The sequence below is a fragment of the Aotus nancymaae genome, unplaced genomic scaffold, assembly GCF_030222135.1.
Source record: "Aotus nancymaae isolate 86718 unplaced genomic scaffold, 86718_ANA_hifiasm-v0.15.2.pri h1tg000079l, whole genome shotgun sequence".
NCBI classification, from domain to species: domain Eukaryota; kingdom Metazoa; phylum Chordata; class Mammalia; order Primates; family Aotidae; genus Aotus; species Aotus nancymaae.
Genome location: NW_026988494.1, coordinates 11,174,296 through 11,195,101, shown reverse-complemented (window position 1 = coordinate 11,195,101; position 20,806 = coordinate 11,174,296). Strand labels below are relative to the sequence as shown.

Sequence of the window (20,806 nt, the reverse complement as noted above, 5' to 3'; positions counted from 1 at the left end):
GCTCAATAAATGCAGAAAATAATTTGATAAAATTCAACATCCTTCATGATAAAAACTCTACAAACATTAGGTATAGAAGGAACATACTTCAATAAAATAAATGTCATATATGACAAACTCACAGCTACTATACTGAATGCAGAAAGGCTGAAAGCCTTTTCTCTAAGAACTGGGGCAAGACAAAATTGCCTCTTTTGCTACTCCTGTTCAACATGGTACTGTAAGTACTGGCCACAGCAATTAGGAGGGGGAAAAAAAGTAAATACAGGGCATCCAGATTGGAAAAGAGGAAGTAAAATTGTCCTTCTCTGCAGAAGATCTTATATATAGAAAAACGTAAGATGCCACCAAAAACTCTTAGGACTTAGAAAAATCTAGTAAAGATTCAGATTGCAAAGTCAGCATACAAAGATTAATAACAATTCTACATACTAATAATGAGCTGGTTGAAAAATAAATTAAGAAAGCAATCTCATTTACGATAGCTACAAAATAAGTAAAATACCTAGAAATAAATGTGAAATATATCTATAATGAAAACCATAAAACGCTGATAAAGAAATTGAAGAGAATACACACACAAAAATGGAAAAACATCCTGTAACCATGGATCGGAAGAGTTAATATTGTTAAAATGACCATACTACTCAAAGCAATCTACAGATTCAATGGAATCTCAATCAAAATACTAATGACATTTTTCACAGAAATAGAAGAAAATCAGAAAATTCATATGGAATCACAGAAAACCCCTAAATAGTCAAAGCAATCATTTGCAAAAAGAACAAAGCTGAAGATATCACACTATCTTACTTCAAAATACATACAAAGATATAGTAATCAAAACAGCATGGTATTGGTGTAAAAAACAGACACACAGACCAATGGAATAGAATAGAGAACATAAAAATAAATCTTTGCAGTTACAGCCAATGCATTTTCATCAATGGTGGCAAGAACATACATAGGATAAAGGACACTCTGTTCAATAGTAGGTGCTGGAAAAATGAATATCTATATGCAGAAGAATAAAACTAGACCCCTATATCTCATCATATACAAAAATCAACTCAAAATGGACTAAGGACTTATGCATAAGACCCAAACCTGTACTAGAAGAAAACAGGGGAAATGCTTCAGAACATTGCTCTAGGCAAAAATTTTACGAGTAAGACTTAAACAGGCATCAAAAACAAACAAAGAAAAAAGACAAATGAGACTATATCAAACCCAAAACTTCTGCACAGCAGAGGAAACAATCAGCAGAGTGAAGAGACAACCTACAGAAGGGAAGAAAATATTCACAAACTAGTCCTTCAATGAGGGACTAATATCCAGAATATACAAGAAACTTTAAAAACAGCAAAAAAACAGCAAAAAAAGAAAACCCCCAAAAAACAAGCCAATTTAAAAATGGGTGAAGGAGCTGAATAGATATATATTTTTTCTTTTTTCTTTTATTTACTTATTTATTTTTGAGACGCAGTCTTGCTCTGTCGCTCAGGCTGGAGTGCAATGGTGCAATCTCCACTCACCACAACCTCCACCTCCTAGGTTCAAGCGATTCTCCTGCCTCAGCCTCCTGAGTAGCTGGGATTATAGGCATGAGATAGATATCATAAGAAGGCATACAAACAGTCAACAAGCATATGAAAAAATTCTCAACATCATTAATCATCAGGGAAATGCAAATCAAAATCATAATGATATCATCTTACCCCAATTAGAATGGCTATAATCAAAAAGACAAAAAATAACAAATGCTGGCAAGGATGCAGACAAAAGAGAATTCATACACTGTTGGTGGGAATGTAAATTAGTGCAGCCATTACTGAAAACACTATGGAAGTTTCTCAAAAAACTGAAAACAGGACAACCATAAAATCCAGCAGTCTCACTGCTGGAAATTTATTGAAACGAAAGGAAACCTCCATATCAAAGGGAAACCTTTATTCACATGATTTTTTGCAGCACTATTCACAATAGCCAAGATATGGAATCAACCTAAATGTCCATCAACAGATGAATAAAGAAAATGTGGAATATATAGACAATGAAATCTTGTCATTTGCTGCAACATGGATGAGCCTGGAGGATAACATGCTAAGTGAAATAAGTCAGGCACAGAAAAATAAATACTGCATGTTCTCTCTCATATATGAGAGCTAAGAAAAACTGAGCTCATAAAAGTAGAAAGTAGAATTGTAGTCATTAGAAGCTGGGAAGGATAGGACGAGGGAGAGGATAGAGAAAGTGGTTAATGAAGACAAAGTTACATTATATTGCTAGATAAGAGATGTAAGTTTTGGTATTCTGTAGCACTGTTGGCCAAATATGGTTAACAATAATTTAGTGTATATTTTCAAAAAAGCTAGAAGAGAGGATTTTGAATCTTCATAATACAAACAAATGATAAACACTGGAGGTGTTTATTTTTATCTTTACACATTTCATCATTACACATGGTATACATGTATCAAAATATTACTCTGTATCCAATAAATATATACAATTGTGTGTAAACTAAAAATGAAAGGAAAAAAAATAGGCTGGGTGCAGTGGCTCATGCCTGTAATCTCAGCAATTTGGGAGGCCGAGGCAGCACCTGAGGTCAGGAGTTTGAGACCAGCTTGGCCAACATGGTGAAACCCTGTCTCTACTAAAAACACAAAAATTAGCTGGGCATGGTGGTGGGTGCCTGTAATCCCAGCTACTCAGGAGACTGAGGCAGGAGAATGGCTTGAACCTGGAAGGTGAAGATTGCAGTGAGCTGAGATCATGCCACTGCACTCCAGCCTGGGCAACAAAGCAGAACTCCATCTCAAAAAAAAAAAAAAAAGGAAAAAATAAACAAAGCCAATACTATACTATAGAATAGCATATCTGTCTTTCATCACTCCTTATTCTTTATGCTGCTATAATTTCCTTCATGACATTGTTACCAAATGATATGACATATACTTATATTTGTTTATCTTCTATCTCTCCCTCTTTCTATAGTGAGAGGAGGGTAGGGACTTAGTTTTGTTCACTGTTATATCTCTAGTGTATAAAATAGTGCCTACCATTTAGTACACACCCTATAAATATGTGCTAAGTAAAAGAAAGACTAATTGTGGTATTATTATACCTGACTTTCTCATCTTATAAAATATTACTGAAGGCATTAATATTTTTAAAAATATAACATTTATGATTTTTTTTCTGAATATAAAACAAATTCATGTCAGAAATGGAAAGATTCAGAGAAATACAAAGAAAAAAGATCAGTAGTAATCCCACTGTGATTTTTTTTTTAAGATTTATTTTAAGTTCTGAAAAACTACATGTTCAGAAAATGCAGGTTTGTTACATAGGTATACACGTGCCATGGTGGTTTGCTGCACCTATTGACCCGTCCTCTAAGTTCCCTACCCTCTCCACTGTAATTTTTATCTGCAACATCTAGTGTTCTTTTTCTCTCTCTGCTCTGTGTATGTGTGTATTACGTGTGTATTTAAACAAATGAGATTGCAGTACATTTTGCAAGTTGCTTTTTGGAATCTTAACATATTGTGAGCATTTCAATGTTGTTTAATATTTTTCTGTAGTACCATTTTGTTGATTACACAGTGTTAGTCCATATGGATAGAATAATCTATTAAATTAAAATTCCCCTTTTATGAAATGTAGGTTTTTTCCAATTTTTCACAGTGAAAAAAATATCATAAGTATCCTCATAAGTGAGTCTTTTCACACGTTTCTAATACTGAGTATCTGAATTTTAAAGCCACTCCAGACCTACATAGGTGATGAGAAGCCATTCTGACAAGAAAAGGTCATAATCCATCATTGTTAGCAAATCTTGACACAAGTGAACATAACACTGATTTACATAGATTTAGATAAATATTGCTTCCCTGAGATAACCTGTATATAAGAACTTCTTGTGTTAACATCTGTAAGGTTTATGAGAATGTTTAAGATGTGATGCATTTCTGTTATCAAATTCTGCTTTTATCTTTATGAATGCCATACTTTTGTTTTTTGCAGTTTTGTTTTACGTTTCTTTTAAAATTCCTTATTTACATAAATGATAAACCTATCATCTCCATAAACCCATCAAAAGGTGAAAATCTCATAAGTTGAAATGCATTTAATACACCTAACCTACCAGACATCACATCTTATCCCATCCTACCTTACAGGTGCTCAGAACACTAACATTAACCTACAGTTGGAAAAAAATTAGAATTCAAAGTACGGTTTCTACTAAATGCATATTGCTTTTGCTCCATGATAAAGTTAAAAAAATCTTAAGTCCAACTATCATAAGTTAGGAACCATCTGTAAGGGTTAAATTAGGAATTTTGATCCATTTAACATTGCTTTTGTTATTTTTGTTTCTGTACATTTCCATCTATTGTTATAAATAATAAAGTTAGTCTAACTTCTGACATCTTTTCTTACATCTTTCCTTATGCCTTATCATGTGGTCTCACTTATGTCACCTTGTTTTGTACTTTTTTTTTTTTTTTTTTTTTAACAGAGACTCTTTTTTGTTTCTCACTGCTAAAAATGCAGACGTGGTTTTATTTTTATCTTTTCTTCCAATTTGGGAGATACAGCTCTATGTTAAACTATGTATGGTTTGCTTTAAGATTCAAAAGCCTTCTTCAATTTTTATTTCCCTAATTATCTGAACCAAAATAAATCCTTTGGGTCATCTTCTAGCTAAGCAAGGGAAATAAATACAATTACAATCCCTTTGATTTTTCAGTTTCTATTAGTATAACTTGAGAATATAGGTTAATATTACTGTTTTACAATCATTATCTTACATTATATATTTTATATTTCAAGAAATAGTCTAGAACATTTAGTTTTGCTCATGGATTAGATTTAAACCTACATACAAGTGCTTTTGTTGCTCACTCCAAGTACTCTTGCGCCACAATTTTCCTATTCCTGAGCTCATAATTTTGCTTCATTCATAGTCAACATGATTATATCATCAAGTAATAGTTTTTCAAAAAACTGTACATGGATGATACTTTCTCTAAGCTATGGAATTGATGTACACATCTTTATTTCACCTGAAGGACAATTTGGCTGCCTATGAAGAGTTGGATCTGAAATAATTTTATCTTAATATTAGATAGAACCGTCCCATCTGATCTCAAAAATTTCAGTGAATCTTGTCCATTTTTCCTTTTTTTTTGTAAGTGCCTTGTCTTTTGGCCTGGGTAGGACTTAAATTTTTTATCCTTATAATTCAAAATGAGTACCAAGATGTAGCTCTTCGTATCTCTTGTTAGTTGATTTTTGCCTGGAATTAAATGACTCTTAATCTCTTCTCTTCTCTTTTTTTTTCTCTCTCTCTCACTCTTTCTCTTTCTCTCTCTCTCTCTCTGTATATTTAGAGATGTATGTGTGTATGTATATATATGTGTATGTATATATGATCACTTTTGCAAAGTATTTCTCTGACCTTTTGTCTAGAACCTAACTTACCCATATGATGCTGAGTTCTCTGATCGTACCTATCTTCCTTTCTTTCATCCTTTCACATTCGTCCACTCTATTTTCATTCTGTGAGAACTCCATTTGGTTTCCATATCCCTAACTCATTTTCATCTTCTCCAGTTGTGCCTTACATATCTTCAACAGTGAATTATTCGATTATATTTTTAGTGTCCTTTTGATCCTGTCCAGTGTAATAAATAACACTCTCCTTTCCTTTTCTCTACATGATTATTCTTTCATCTTGATTTTTCATTCCTTGTACTTATAACTTTTATTTCCTGGAAGCTTTGCATTCTTACAGTCTACTGAGGGTGCTTTTCTTCTGATTTCTGTAATAAAAGTCACATTCAGGGGTGCATTTTTAATTTGTCTTCATATGATATTTCATTTCATTTTATCTGAGCCAATTTTATAGGCTCTATTTATTTCTTATCTTTACTTGTAGTAAGTAGAGACTCATTTAACGTTTGCCAACATATATTACATATGAATCACTATTGAGCCTCTTCCTGAATGTAGGTTGTAACCAAGTTCCTTGTCCAGATCTTTAGTTGAGGGAAGTTGATAACTATTCCAAATTTCTAATACATATTCATCTCTTGTAAAACAATAAATTATTGTTTTTCGACTCCTAATTTATTTATTTATTTTTTTGAGATGGAGTCTCACTCTGCGGCCCAGGCTGCAGTGCAGTGATGTGATCTTGGCTCACTGCAACCTCCACCTCTCTGGTTCAAGCAATGCCCCTGCCTCAGCCTCCCAAGTAGCTGGGGTTACAGGCATGCTCCATCATGCCTGGCTAATTTATTTTGTATTTTTAGTAGAGATGGGGTTTGACCATGTTGGCCAGGCTGGTCTTGAACTCCTGACCTTAGGCAATCCACCCGCCTTGGCCTCCCAAACTGCTGGGATTACAGGTGTGAGCCACTACGCCAGGCCTTGACTCCTAATTTCTGATCCCTGTAATCACAAGCAAATGAGTAAATAAAATACAATTTCCAACCATCTGTCCTCCATTGTTACTTTTATAACTCTTTATATATGAGAACCACAGCATCTTTGATGAGACTGATATGGCTAAGTGATCATCAAACTTGTTTCCTCTTCTTCCTGGACACATAGCCAGGCTACATCTCTCAGTTCCCTTGCAGGTGGAATTTTATCCAGAGGAATGTGAGTGAAAATGATGGACACTTTCGTCTAGGTCTGAGCAAGCGAAAGCTCCCATATATAATCTATTCCTTTCCAACAACTGCTTGCTGGATGTTGATGCTCAGGACAATTTTGGAAGCCAAGTACTTAAGAGGACAGAGCCTCTGGCAATCTGGATTCTTGAATGACTCTGAGGAGCAGGCAGCATCATATTCTCATTTGGATGACTGTGAGGCAGGAAAAACCTCTACTGTGTTAACGGCAATGGTAGGATTCATTTGTTTCAGAAGTCAATATGCTTTTACCAATATACATCTTCCTTCATCTACACTTTACTTCTCAGTTATTTTCTAAGAGTTGCTGAACTGGGGCAGGGATATAGAGACATTGGAGAAAGGGCTGGAAATTTTTAGGTAAGATGACAGTGCTTAGGCTATCTCTCACATCACCATCCTGAGAGGGGTGGGTTCTTGGCTTCATCCAGCAAAGAATTTGAGGGTGAGCTGGTGGTGTTAGACAGCAACTGTTATTGAAGTAGCACTGAAGAGCAGCAGCAGAGGGACTGCTCCTTGCAGAGCAGGGCTAACCCATAGGCAGCATGCCCAGAGTAGCAATATATGGGCTGTTGGCGGTTGTGTTTATTCCCACTTTCAATTACATGCTAATTAAGAGGCAGGTTATTCGGAACTTTCTGCAAATGTGGCAGGGAGGTTTTGCAACCATATAAAGTATGGGCCATTGACGTGGTTCATTGCCGTGGCATTTTTAAATTGCCATGGCACTGGTGGGAGTGTCTTTATGCTAATGAACAGTGAGGACAACTAGAGGTTGCTTTCATCACCGTCTACTGGTTTTGGCCAGCTTCTTCACTGCGCTCTGTTTTGAGTAGATCCTGCTCCAATCAGCAGGGTCATGATTGGGGTCCTGATCAGTGTTCGGGAAACAAGTTCTGCTGATCTCCTACCTCGATAACGCTAGGCCACATTTGCCAGATTACATGTCAGTGGACTAGATGTTTGTTCCACTAGATGGCAGGCTCCATGTGGGTAGTGATGATCTCTGACTCACTCAGTGCCCTGGCCCCATCACACAGCACAGTGCAGGCCCACAGAGATGCCTCAATAATATTTCTATATATATTTGCGATAAAATGCACATAATATAAAATTTGCTATCATTGCCATATTTATGTGTATGGTTCAGGGGCATTAAGTGCTTTCACATTGTTGTGCTATCAGCACCACCATCCAACCACAGAATTCTTCATTTACAAATATCATCAATGATATTTATGGAAAAGAGGGATGAGAGGTCCTTTTTATAAAGTGAAAAATTCCTTGTAATGTAAAATAATCTCTCCCAACTTAACCATTGGGGAAGTTTGGACTTTTATATACCTGATTTTATTAAATAAGGAACACCTATAAGGTAACTGATGGATCTAGAAATACTTAGATACATGGGCTGGGAAAATAAAATATTACTGATGGGATTTGAATAAAATAGCTGGGGAAAAGGTGAGTAGATAAATCAGCATAACCTAGAAATAGGATATACATTTAAACTATCTTTAGCCTTTAGATATAGTTAAGATCTTTTTCAAATGAATACTTCCATGTTGAATTTCCTTTTAACATGGGCTCTCAGAGGAGGAAAGCATACAGCTATTTGATTATATGAACTACAAACAAGTAATTTGAAAGTGTCTTACTCTAAGAAAAAAACTACCCAAGAGAGGGCTTATATTTGGGAAAAGTCATTTAGGTTTGATTCCTGTGAGATACTTCCAAAGTTACAATATTGTTAATTGACTTGAAACTCTTCTTGTTGGACAAAATCCTGTTGCATATGTGTGTGTGTGTGTGTGTGTGTGTGTGTGTGTGTTTTCACAATATTCAGAGTATTGTGCTAGGAGTTTTGAAGCCTGTGGAGGCAGAAGATACATATACCCATCCTAACATACTTTCAACATAATAAAGAAGAGTCAGGGTGTGGTGGTATGTGCCTATAGTCCTAGCTACTTGGAAGGCTAAAAAGGGATTATCACTTGAGCCCAGGAGGTCAAGGCTGCAGTTAATTATAATTATACCACTGCACTCCAGTGCACTACAGGCCTGGGCAACAGAGAGAAATCCTGTCTCAACAAAATAAAAGGAGTCAAAGCAAATTAGAGGTTATAGAGCATATGTGTACAGGTAATTATATATTTATATAGTATACATAAATACGAATTATAATAAGTGAAGTAGTGAAGGACACTAAAGTAGTCTGGTTTTACCATGAGCAGATTTAATGAAAGACAGTATCTCCAAAACACAATGATTTAATGTCAATATAAACATTTTTTTCTGAAGCAACACAATTAGCATGAATGTAACTGAAGTTATGTAATTTACAAGCAAATCTTTCAGACCTAACATTAAGCTCTGTAAATGCCATTATGAATCATTATGTCTAAAATACCTCATAACAATGGATTCAAACAGGAGACATTGGTAAAAGTCACCAGGTATGAGGCCAGGTCACTTTTTTCTTTTCTTTTCTTTTTTCTTTTTTTTTTTTTAAATACTTGAAAGGATTTTTAAATAAAATTTCTTAAATCAAAACAAGTAATAAATGGGAATTAAAGGCAGACTGCGATCAATGTCAAAGAAACAGTAAAATTAAATGGACTAATTACAGACCTACAGGGGGTGTGTTCCCAAGGTGAATAGCTTCTAATTACCAGATATCATCAGAAGGAAGGGCTGTTGTGAGGTGCTGAGCTCTGCAGTACTTTTCTGTTCCCATCGGTTAGCATAACATCACTTGGCTACTGGTCTAGGTATTGATGTTATATAACATAAACACGCTTATGTAAGGAAAAGAGAGATAAACACATAACCAATGCAGAACGGGGCTGGCTGCAGATCGATGCCCTTCAGAGCACCCATGTTTTGGATTGTGCTTTCTGCACAACACAAAATACTGCTTTGAAAAATGTGTACAGTAAGTTTCAAGCTATTTGGAAGTGACAGGAAACACACAGTGTAAATACATATTTATTTCATGTTATTTAATTATCCCGTCACTTTCTGTTAAAGGAATTCAACTCTATTATGGCCAGTCTATTATAATCTAGTCTGCTATGACTAGGTCCTAATGGCATATGCTTGTGGGACACCTGGTTGAATTTTTCTCATTTCTCTGTCAAAAACAAACTTTTCTATACTTGTACTAAAGACATGGCCTATTTTCTTATTAGCATTGTACTTGGAGTTGATTGTCCTAGTAGCCCTCTTTCTCTAGTCCCTTCTCCCAGAAATGCCCAGACCCATCCTGTATGCTATTAAGAATGAATCCTGCAGATCCACTCATGCTGTGACAAATGGCAGAATCTTCTTCTAATTTAAGGCTGAATAGTATTTCATTATATATGTTATAATCCATCCATACATATATACATGCATACACACATACCATTTTCACTATATGAAGTGAAATAAGCCAGATATATAAAAAAAAGTATTGCATGATCTCACTTATATGTGGAATCTAAACAACACAAGGTCAAGAGGCAGGGGGGTGGGATGGGGAGATACAGGCCAAAGTAGCAGATACGTAGGATGAACAAGTCTGAGATCTAACGTACAGCATGAGAACTATAGTTAATAAAATTGTATTAGGGATTTTTGTTAAATAAGTAGATTTTAGCTGCTCTTATCACAAGACAGTAACTCTTTGAGGTGAAAGATATGTTCATTTGTTTCACTATAGTAATAACCATTTTATTATCAATATGTATCCTATAACATCATGTTGCAAACCTCAAATATATACAAAATTGTTTAAAAAAAAGAATGAACGCTGTCTCTGGGTTTAAGTCCAGGCTCCATTCCTTATTAGCTATACAACCTCGAATAAGTTGCTTAATGCAATTTTGTCATTTGTAAGATGTAGATAAGAGTATCTATCTCGAAAAATTAAGTGGATTAAAGAAGATAATAAACCAGTGTGTGATTAGCAACCATGCAGTTGCTAATTAAAGATAGCAGCTTTGCTACTACAACAGCCAGCTGCATTTGATGTTGTGCAGACAAGTTGTATGATTCACTTCAGCACTGGCACTCCAAAGGCAGTCACAAACACAAGCGAAGGCAACCACCAAACCAAGTGCTGCCTTCAGTAGGTCAAAGCCCTCTTCCCTGTTACAGGCTTCACCTTCCAGGTTATCCTTTACAAAATATATTCCTTACTGAGCCTGTGTGGGCCTTTATGGCCTTGCTGCCTGGCACTAGGGTATGGAAATCATGCCTGGGTAGAAATCAGCAAGGGCTGCTGTGCCCCTGCTTGGCATGTACAGAAGAGTCAGAGAAGTGATTTGATGGTAACACCTCCCAGGACCCTCTTCCCTTCTTTCCCACCAAAACCTTTCTTCTAGAGCCATGATGCCCGCTGTCCTTTATGAGCCTTGTGACCTGAGCTCTTATTTTTGTTGAGTCAACCCATAGGTGTTATCATACTCCTAATCCATTTATAAATAAACTTGTAGGAGACCTTGTTTCTTGTATTTGCCTAGTTTGCTTCCTGAGAAATGAGAACTTCCTCCTTCATCCAGTATTGACTAATTTCTGGGCTCACTAGTGACTGTGATAACCTATGGTCCTTTAACACACTGTGCAATTGGCCTACCATTCATATTTTTGCTTCCAGACTATTACAAGGACAAGCCACAATAAAAAGAAAATATCCAAGTAGCGCTTTTGCTGGTTATCTTAGTATTGGTGAAAAAAATACTTAATTTTTAATGCTTTCTAAAATTATGCATATATACTTAATTTTATTTTAATAAAGATCTTATTTCAGTGGATAAAACATATTTTAATCACCTCCTATTCATTCAGTTGGTGAGGGAGGGATTCCTGCCCTATGGTTATAAGGATGGCTGAAGATGCTACTACCAACACTGGAAAAATAAGAGCAACAGCAGTTTATTAGTCAGCTATAGTCACTGCCCAGGGAATGGTGGCGGGGACACTATAGACCAAGTAGGGTTGCATTCAGGAGCAGAATGGACAACCAGGGGCTGTGGGAGGCAGGCTTTCTAGTGTCAAGAGGGTGAGGTGTCTGTTGGTTCATAGGATGAAATGATTGGTTTGTTTGAACAATTCAGAAAGCTAGCAGGAAGTTGAAACCCAATATTCCAGGATAAGTAGGAATTGCCTCTGGTGCCCTTGAAAGGAAAGTTGGTCAGCCAAGCAACTTTATCTACAAGAGCAGAGCAAAAAGTGGAAATTGCGATGAGAACATTCAAGGCCTCCCAATTTCAATGGATGTCAAGGCAGCGCATAACACTGGGCCTTAATTTTAGACCTTAGACCACACATGTCAATATGGCAGACCTCTCATTCTCTTGGTTTATAAAACCAGAGCAAAACAGTGTTCTAAAAGTGACTATCATTTCACTAAAGATTTTTTTTTATTATTTCTACATACTACACAAGGCTGAGACTAGATAATACTGAAAAAGAAGCAATTATTTGGTATCTTGAGGCAATAAAGCATTCTATTTCTTTTGCTGAAATATGTATGCTGTTCTACTAATTAACCTATTTTCCAGTTTTGTGAGTTTTACGGCAAGTGCAATCCAATGAGATAGGATTACTGATTAAAATGAGGGGTAGATAGATTTATCTGTTTCTCAATGTAGACATTGTCTCAAAATAGAAAGATTTATAATTTCTTACGTATTGTGTGAAGGTTCTTCACAGCCTCCCCCATTACATATTTCACAGCATATTTATTTAAAGAAAACATTATAAAGCCTTGGAAAGTCAGAGAATGTTGTATACATTGCAAAGGTTATTGTCAGAGGAAAAGGATAAAGACGGCCGTTGTCCCTTTTGTCTTTCCCATGCCATCTCCCTTAGGAGGAACAGTCAGTCGTACGTATGACACTCACTCATACAATGGTATACCAGGCAGCAGCTAAGGAGCACCAGGCAAATCTGCATGTAGCATTCTAAAAACCAGATCTTCAAGATATGGAAAGGTTCAACTAGTAGAGCAGCTAAAACAGTGTCTGGCATATAGTAAACTCTTATTCTAGTATTAGTTGCATAAAGGTTGACAGTAACTGTGATTGAAATGAACCAATGCCTAGTCCAAAAAAGATGGGCACATTTACATGAAAACCTACAGGCCCTACTTGTTAACTCTCAAGGTCTCTTCTTCCATTGGATCATGTACAATGTTAGCCTTGAGTCCACACCTTGGATCATCTCCATGAGGATCACCTAAGATAGTCCCACGCTATGAGGTCCTGGTTCAGTTTGTCCAGGGCCATGAATCTGCATTTCAGAAAAGCATCTCAGATTATTCTTAGACTCACTAAAATTTAAGAATCACAAAGCTCAACAGTGAAATGCATGTATTTTGGAGAAAAAAAAAAGGAAGTGAAGAAACTCTCCTACTGACCAGCACTGGACTATGGTCACCCTTTCAGTGTGCAACTCTTCCTTCCCTACCTCAGACAACGCTTCTTCCCAATGCATATATGTGAATTTCATAAGGAAATGACATGTGCCTTTGGATGATGCTTTATAGTCTTTTTTCATTCTAAGAATGTATTTTATTTGTTTATATTTATTTACTTAAATCAAGGCCATCTAAACTAGAAACCCCTTCGTCTCCATGCTCTAATTCCTTTTAGATGGCCTTTAAAGTTGCTGTCCCTCTCACCTCAGCTACGGTCCCAGTGATCCCCAGCCCCTGCCATACTCTGCTGACTGTGTGGTTTTCCATACTGCTCTTTTCTGCAGTCTCTGACTTGATCCCACCTCTCTACTCTCCTCCAGGTGAGTAAAGCAGGCTCTGAACTTTGCCAATAGTCATGTTTGCCTGAAGATCATAAACTTGTCGTAGTTTGACTCCCTCTTATTTTTTTTTTGATACAGGTCTTGCTATGTTACCCAGGCGTCTTGGATTCCTGGGCTCAAGGGATCCTCCTGCTTCAGTCTCCTGAGTAACTGTGAGTATAGGTGTGTGCTCCTCCCCAGTGTCTGAGATAATCTAGATTCCTTCGTGGTGAGAATGGGACTGGCAATTTATTAGTCAGATATACTGACATAGTGGGGAGAAGCTGTGTCCTCATGGGGGGAGAAGCTGTGTCCTCAGCCTCCTGGAATGCTCTAGCTATTTCCTTTTTTCATCCCTATTGGTCTGTTGCAGGCTAAGGACCAGAAGATGAATGCTCATAGGGTTGACTTGTGTGCTCCAGTCCTTTGGTGATGGCAGTGGCCTCTTGTGGGAGTTTTGTCCTTTACCTTTTTCTCGCTCTCTGGGCTTCAGTCTTGGGAATTGAGACTTTCTGGCTTCTGTCTCATCCATTCACTCATGTAATCTTCCTCTGCAAGGCCCAGACAAGGGGTCCTGCCATTGGGCCTTTAATTGTTTCTGCAACAGGCTTGCCAGTCATTTCTGCTCCTTCAGTCACCACACTTGGACTGCTCTCTGGGGAGAGACCAGAAGCTCCTCCTGGCATCCTGGATGTACACTCTGAGCACAGGGACATGCTTGTAAGCAGTTGCCTCAACTATCTAAAGCTCCTCTGAGTACACCTGCCATGGTGTGCTGGTTCCATGTCCTCCTGGATCCATGAAGGAGGCTGCTCCTGCTGGTGCTGTGTTAATGTGCTCTGAGTCTGCAGACTTGGTGGCCTGTGTGTCCATAGCACAGGCTGTCATGCTTGTTGTTACCACTGCTGTTGTCCCTTCATTGAACACTGGTTGCATTATGATTAGAATGAAGAAGAGTGCACTTCCATGAACACACATGTGCAGGAGATGTGTTGAAATTTTTCCCCCTCAGCATAATCAGAGGAGGTGACCCCAAACACCTTGGGGACTGTAGGAAGTTCCTGATGCCAGCCTGATGCAGATCCCCTTCTCCATGGAGCACCATGGCCCCTGGGCTCTGCCTCACACACAGGTGTCCATTGTGTCCTCAGCGGGGATGGTCTGGGTACAGATATAAGCCTCCTTGGTGGTCTTAGGGGATAAACAAGGTTTTCCCACATCTTTTGCATCTGCAGGGGCACAGCTGCAGGTGATATGAGTGGCCAGTGGCAAACTTCAGTTGGAACTGTTGTCATGACTGTGGATGGCTGTCTTTACAAACCTCAAGGAGGCACCCCTGTTGCCTCCAAGGTCTTCATAGGCTTGAAGCTTCTACCATGGATGTCTCAGCCACTTATTTTTTATTTCTCTGTTTATTTTTAGATGGAGTCTTGCTCTGTTACCCAGGCTGAAGTACGTGGCGTGATCTCAGCTCACTGCAACCTCTGCCTCCTGGATTCAAGTGATTCTCCTGCCTCAACCTCCTGAGTAGCTGGGATTACAGGTTCTTGCTGCTACACCTAGCTAATTTTTTTTTTTGTATTTTTAATAGAGGTGGGGTTTCACCATGTTGTCCAGGCTGGTCTAGAACTCCTGACCTCAGGTGATCCACTTGCCTCAGCCTCCAAAGTGCCTGGATTACAGGTGTAAGCCACCACGCCTAGCCTCTCTGCCACTTCTGGTCAGGCCAGCAGCACGGCATCAGGTATTTCCTGGCTGAGGCTGGTGGATACAAGGTCCAAGCCACCATTCCCATGGTGTATATACATGTATATCACTCCTCTTTTGTTATCTGGCAAAAGTCTCTTTTAAAAATCTGTTAAATTAACTTAATTTTGGCCTGAGGATGCCTCCATACTTTGAGTTTCTGTGTCAGGAACCACAACCTAACTTAGTAGATAAACAAACTGAAAGCCTAATTTAGGAGCATATTTTTGTAACAAATAGCTGTGTCACAGCCAGTCATAGCAACAGAACTTCCGCTAATCACAGGCTACCCACTGATCAGAACATGTCCAAAAAAGGCAAATGCCTGCTTGTAACCAATCAAGCTATATCTGTAGGGTACTTCCAGTTTTCTGTCTATAAATAATCCCTGACCAGGGAGCTCTCTGAACTTCCACTTGTTCTGGGTGTTGCCTGATTCATGAATCATTCTTTGCACAATTAAACTCTGTTCAATTTAATTTGTCTAAAGTTTTTTCTTTCATCAGAATGATTCGTACTTGAAAACAGTACACTCTTGCACAGTTGTCCCTGGAGCTTCCCCGTGGAGTTGTTAAACTTGCCCTCTGCTGGCTGTTTTCCACAGGGTAATATGGTTACACAGATTCATGGCTCCTGGCAATGTTTCATTAAGACAACTCTTGGTGGCTGCTCCACACCTTTCTCGCCACATCTCAAAGGCTGCCCTGTTGAGCTAGGTCTCCCTGGAACCCAGGGCTCCTGTGCAGGCCCCCATTTTGTTCCAGAACACCCAGGAAGCAGGGCTTGGGCTAGAATGGGGACACTGATTACCCTCTACTCTGGCCTTTGGTGCCAGTCGATGTCGATCCTGGCACCAGGATCGAGACTGTGCCCATTCTGTCGCGGGTGCAGAGATGTGGGGGGCAGGCAGATGAGGGGGCACACTGGACTCCCAGTGCAACACCTAGAATAAGTGGGAGTTCAGAGAGCTCCCTGGTCAGGGATTATTTATAGACAGAAAACTGGAAGTACTCTACAGAAATAGCTTGATTGGTTACAGGGCCTCCCAGGCTAACACCTATTCACAGCAGCTTGAGCCCAATCTGCCACTCTCACCTTCCTCTGATGTCTTCACCTAAACCATCCTTCTACCCATTGTGACCTATCACCTATCAAATCACTCAGCCCTTTGTGCTCACATCTCCCTCCCCACCCACAATGCATTGGTCCCCGCCCCGCAACACAAGGGAAACCCCGTGTCAAGTGCTGGAGGAAGCTGTGAAGACTATGTAGACACTGCCTCCACAGGGCTGGCCCACTCCTCTGAGAGCTGATTTGGGTGGTTTTAAGTTGCAAAATAAAAGGTATCACCTGTGGGCCCCAAGGCTTCATTTTCACTGGATGGCAGGAATGTGTTTGTTCAGAGATTATAGTCTCCCTGAACTGGAATGTAATCCCAGCACTTTGGAAGGCCGAGGCGGGCTGATCACCTGAGGTCAGGAGTTCGAGACCAGCCTGGCCAACATGGAGAAACCCCGTCTCTACTAAATATACAAAAAAATTAGCCAGGCGTTGTGGCCATCACCTGTGATCCCTGCTACTCAGGAGGCTGAGGCAAGAGAACTGCTTAAACCTGGGAGTAAGAGGTTGCAGTGAGCTGAGATTGTGCCATTGCACTCCAGTCTGGGTAACTGAGCTGTACTCCATCTAAAAAAAAAGGAAAATGATCTATTACAACCCTCTCCTCCTACATAGAGTTGGAGAAATTTCACCCATGGGTGAACAGAATCAAGGGGGCTTACCCTTTGGTAAGACAGTTTTTGACATTACCACAGGAACATGGTGTCCCACCCATAATGTCAGGTGGTTAGATAGACATTAGCAGCTGGGAGGGGCGAGAGAGGAGGGTAGAAGGGCTGTCACTAAACAGGCCCTGGCCCACCTAAGTTCAGCCGCAAGACCACCTTATCTCCACCCTAATGGGTGGCGCTTGTGGCAAAGTCTGTGACCAGTACATCCTGGAGAAAGAAGAACTGGGCACAGATAAAAATCCCCTAAAGTGGCACATGCCCAGTCCATCTAGGCCATAAACCCAGGTAACCCTATCCTCATTATACAATCATTATAATAAAATTTACATGAGGTTTTGGCCCCCTGAGTGGGCTTTCCTTAACAAATTATGAGTAAAGAAGTGCAGTTTAACTTCAGTGATATAAGCATAAACTGCTAATCAAATGACATAATCCTGTGATTTAAATATAGCCCAAGCCTCAACTCCTTCCTAGAAACTGCATGAAAGCACCCTGAGCTCTATAAAGAGAGTCTGATTTCTCTTTGCAGAGATCAGTCTGCTCTCCCTCTAAGAGTATATTACTGTGTTTAAGAAAGCTTTATTTTGAGCCTGCATTTTGGTGTTAGTTGGCAGTTCTTTGCTCACTATCACAAGAACCAAGACTGCTGGTCCAGAGCTCCAACTTTGTTGATCTCCTTGGTTAAAGGATTCATCCCATGGGAGGATTCCAGGTAACAATACCATCTTGGCAGCTGCCAATTTTCCTGTTTATATATGGGGATCCATTTTGTTTTCATATAAACACAAAACAAGCTTGATTTATCATATAAGCAACTCCAAAGCATTCTTTTAAGGAAGCTGTTTATATAAGTAGATACAAATGAAAGTTGAGTACACTCAGTGACTGCTGGCTGTATTTGAGCTATCTACTCATATTTTGAATCATCAATTTTAAGGAAAACAAAAAAGGAGGTGTTTCAGAATTCCTCATGCTGCTCAGGAGGTTTGATCTAAATCTAGGAAAGCCACTTTATATGGGAAAGACCTTCATTTTTTAGGCCTAAGTTGATGTCACTGGAGACAATGATATAGTGGCAACTGGATTCATAAATCCTCTAAAGCCAAAAGCACTTGTAGCAAAGTTACTCTGGGAATAAGATGTTAGTAATAAAAACCTGGGGGTGCTGAGGCAGGTGGATCATGAGGTTAGGAGATCGAGAACATCCTGGCTAACACAGTGAAACTCTGTCTCTACTAAAACTACAAAAAATTAGCTGGGCGTGGTGGTGCGCGCCTGTAGTCCCAGCTACACAGGAGACTGAGGCAGAAGAATCACTTGAACCCAGGAGCGGGAGGTTGCAGTGAACCAAGATCGTGTCACTACACTCCAGCCTGGGCAACAGAGCAAGACTCTGTCTCAAAAACAAACAAATAAACAAAAACCCTTAGCGGGGAGCAGTGGCTCATGCCTGTAATCCCAGCACTTTGAGAGGCCAAGGCAGGTAGATCACCTGAGGTCAGGAGTTGGAGACCAGCCTGGCCAACATGGTGAAACCCCATCTCTACTAAAAATGCAAAAAATTAGCTGGGTATGGTGGCACACTCCTGTAGTCCCAGCTACTCTGGAGACTAAGGCACAAAAATACTTGAACCTGGGAGGCAGAGGTTGCAGTGAGCCAAGAGCGTGCCACTGCACTCCAGCCTAGGTGACAGAGATTCTGCTCAGAAACAACAACAACAAGAAAAATCTACTTACCATTAATACAGCTGGGCAATTTATTTTCTTCATTTCTTCTCTGTTATGGATTGAAGGTTTTTGTTCCCCTAAAAATTCACACGTTGAAATCTGATCCCCTGAGTGATGGCATTAGGAGGTGGAACCTGTTGGAAATAATTAGGTCATTAAGGTGGAGCCCTTGTGACTGTGATTAGTGTCCTTATAAGAAGAGGCCAGAGAGCTAGCTCAGTCTCTTTCTATCAAGTGAGGACACAACAAGAAATACGCAGTCTGCAACCCAGAAGAGAGCCCTCACCAGAACCTTACCATGCTGGCACCCTAATCTCAGATTTCTACCCTTCAGAACTGTGAGAAATTTCTGTTGTTTGTAAGCCACCCTGTCTATGGTATAAGGTTGGTGCAAAATTAATTGCAGTTTTGCCATTACTTTTTATGGCAATTGCATCAACCTAATACTTTGTTATAGAAGCCCAAGCTGACTAAGACATGCTGTCTTTCACTTATACTTCCCATTTGGTGTATCAGACAGTCCTTTTGACCACTCTTACTCTTTCTCCCCACAGCCAAGCCCCACCACCACCACTCTGGCCCAATACATTAACATCTGTTTTATTTATTTATTTATTTATTTATTTATTTATTTATTTATTTTTGATACAGAGTCTTGCTCTGTTGCCCAGGCTGGAGTGCAGTAGCACTATCTCAGCTCACTGCAACCTCTGCTTCCCAGGTTAAAGCAACTCTCCCGCCTCAGCCTCTCAAGTAGCTGGGATTATAGGTGCCTGTCACCTGGCCTGGCTGATTTTTGTATTTTTAGTAGAGACGGGTTTCACCATGTTGGCCAGGCTGGTCTTGAACTCTTGACCTCAGGTGATCTGCCTGCTTGGCCTCCCAAAGTGCTGGGATCATAGGTGTGAGCCACTGTACCCAGCCTACAACACTTGTTTTAAAATTAAGACAAGTTTGGATATTCTTTAGGTAAGAGAAATAATTTTGCAAGTGGAAACAGATATAAAGTTATATTCAGTAAACTATATATACCATATATGTATATGTCAATCAAGAAAGCAAAGAAAGCATTAATAATTTGAATACAGTCTCCAGCATTATTATTAGCATTATTGTTTTTAAGTGCTTCCTAAACTCCTGGGAATATCGGCAAAGTCTGAAGATTTTAGATTTGGTGGGATGCTTATATATGTCAAAAGATCTCAGAGTTATTCTCGACTCCTCTCTTTCTCTCACCTGGCATCTGATCTGCCAGAAAATTCTTTTGGGTCTACCTTCAGAGAATATCCAAAATCGGACCCCTTCTCATCTCTCCCCGGCCACCACCCTCTCCAAAGACACCAGCATCTCTCTCCTGGATCCATGCATCAGTCTTCTAAGCAGCCTCTGCTTTGATCATTTCACCCCTTTTTTCCACTACAACACAGCAACCAGAGTTGTCATTTCAAAACTCCAACTGGATGCTCTTCCAAACACAGTGTCTGCTTCTGACTGCACTCAGAAGAAAATTCAAAGTCCCAACTGTGACCTGGAAGTTGGCACTTGATGTGCCCTTACAGTGCAACCTCTCTGACCTCAACTCTGGCTGGAATCCCCAACCTTTACTAGTGTCCAGGCACACCGGTCTCTTCTGGGCCTTTGTCATTTCTTTTCTCCTTGCCTGAGATGCTCTTCTGCTAGGTAGCCCCAAGCGTCCTTCCTTTAGACTTTTATGCAATGCCACCCCCTCTGTGGTGACTTGCCTGGTCTTCTTATCTCCTTTACCTGTTTTTTATCTTTAGCAACTATCCCTAATATACTGTGGATTTAATTTATACTATATATTTGGTTTTGTACATGTTGTATATTTCATTTATACTGTATATTTGATATTATTTATTGTTTGTCTTCTCCAAATATTAATTCCACAAGGGATTTAACTTCTTTCTTCACTGCTGAATAGTTGATGCTTGGGACACATAAGTGATCTTCAATTTAAAAAATGGTTGTATGAACAAATGAGAAAAGGGCTCTGGTGCTACATACAGAAACGTGTTTGCTTTGATGCTT

General features: G+C 39.4%; 1 non-coding gene across 3 annotated transcripts in view; it reads right to left on the bottom strand.

Annotated features, from left to right (window-relative positions):
* Positions 1-20,806, bottom strand: part of LOC105726351 (tRNA methyltransferase 9B (putative)) — a 196,547-nt gene that overhangs the window by 169,989 nt on the left and 5,752 nt on the right. For all 3 annotated transcript variants that reach the window (XR_010339638.1, XR_010339637.1, XR_010339639.1), the window contains exon 2: positions 18,767-18,891. This is a non-coding gene — a transcript (tRNA methyltransferase 9B (putative)). The remainder of the gene's footprint in view (positions 1-18,766; positions 18,892-20,806) is intronic.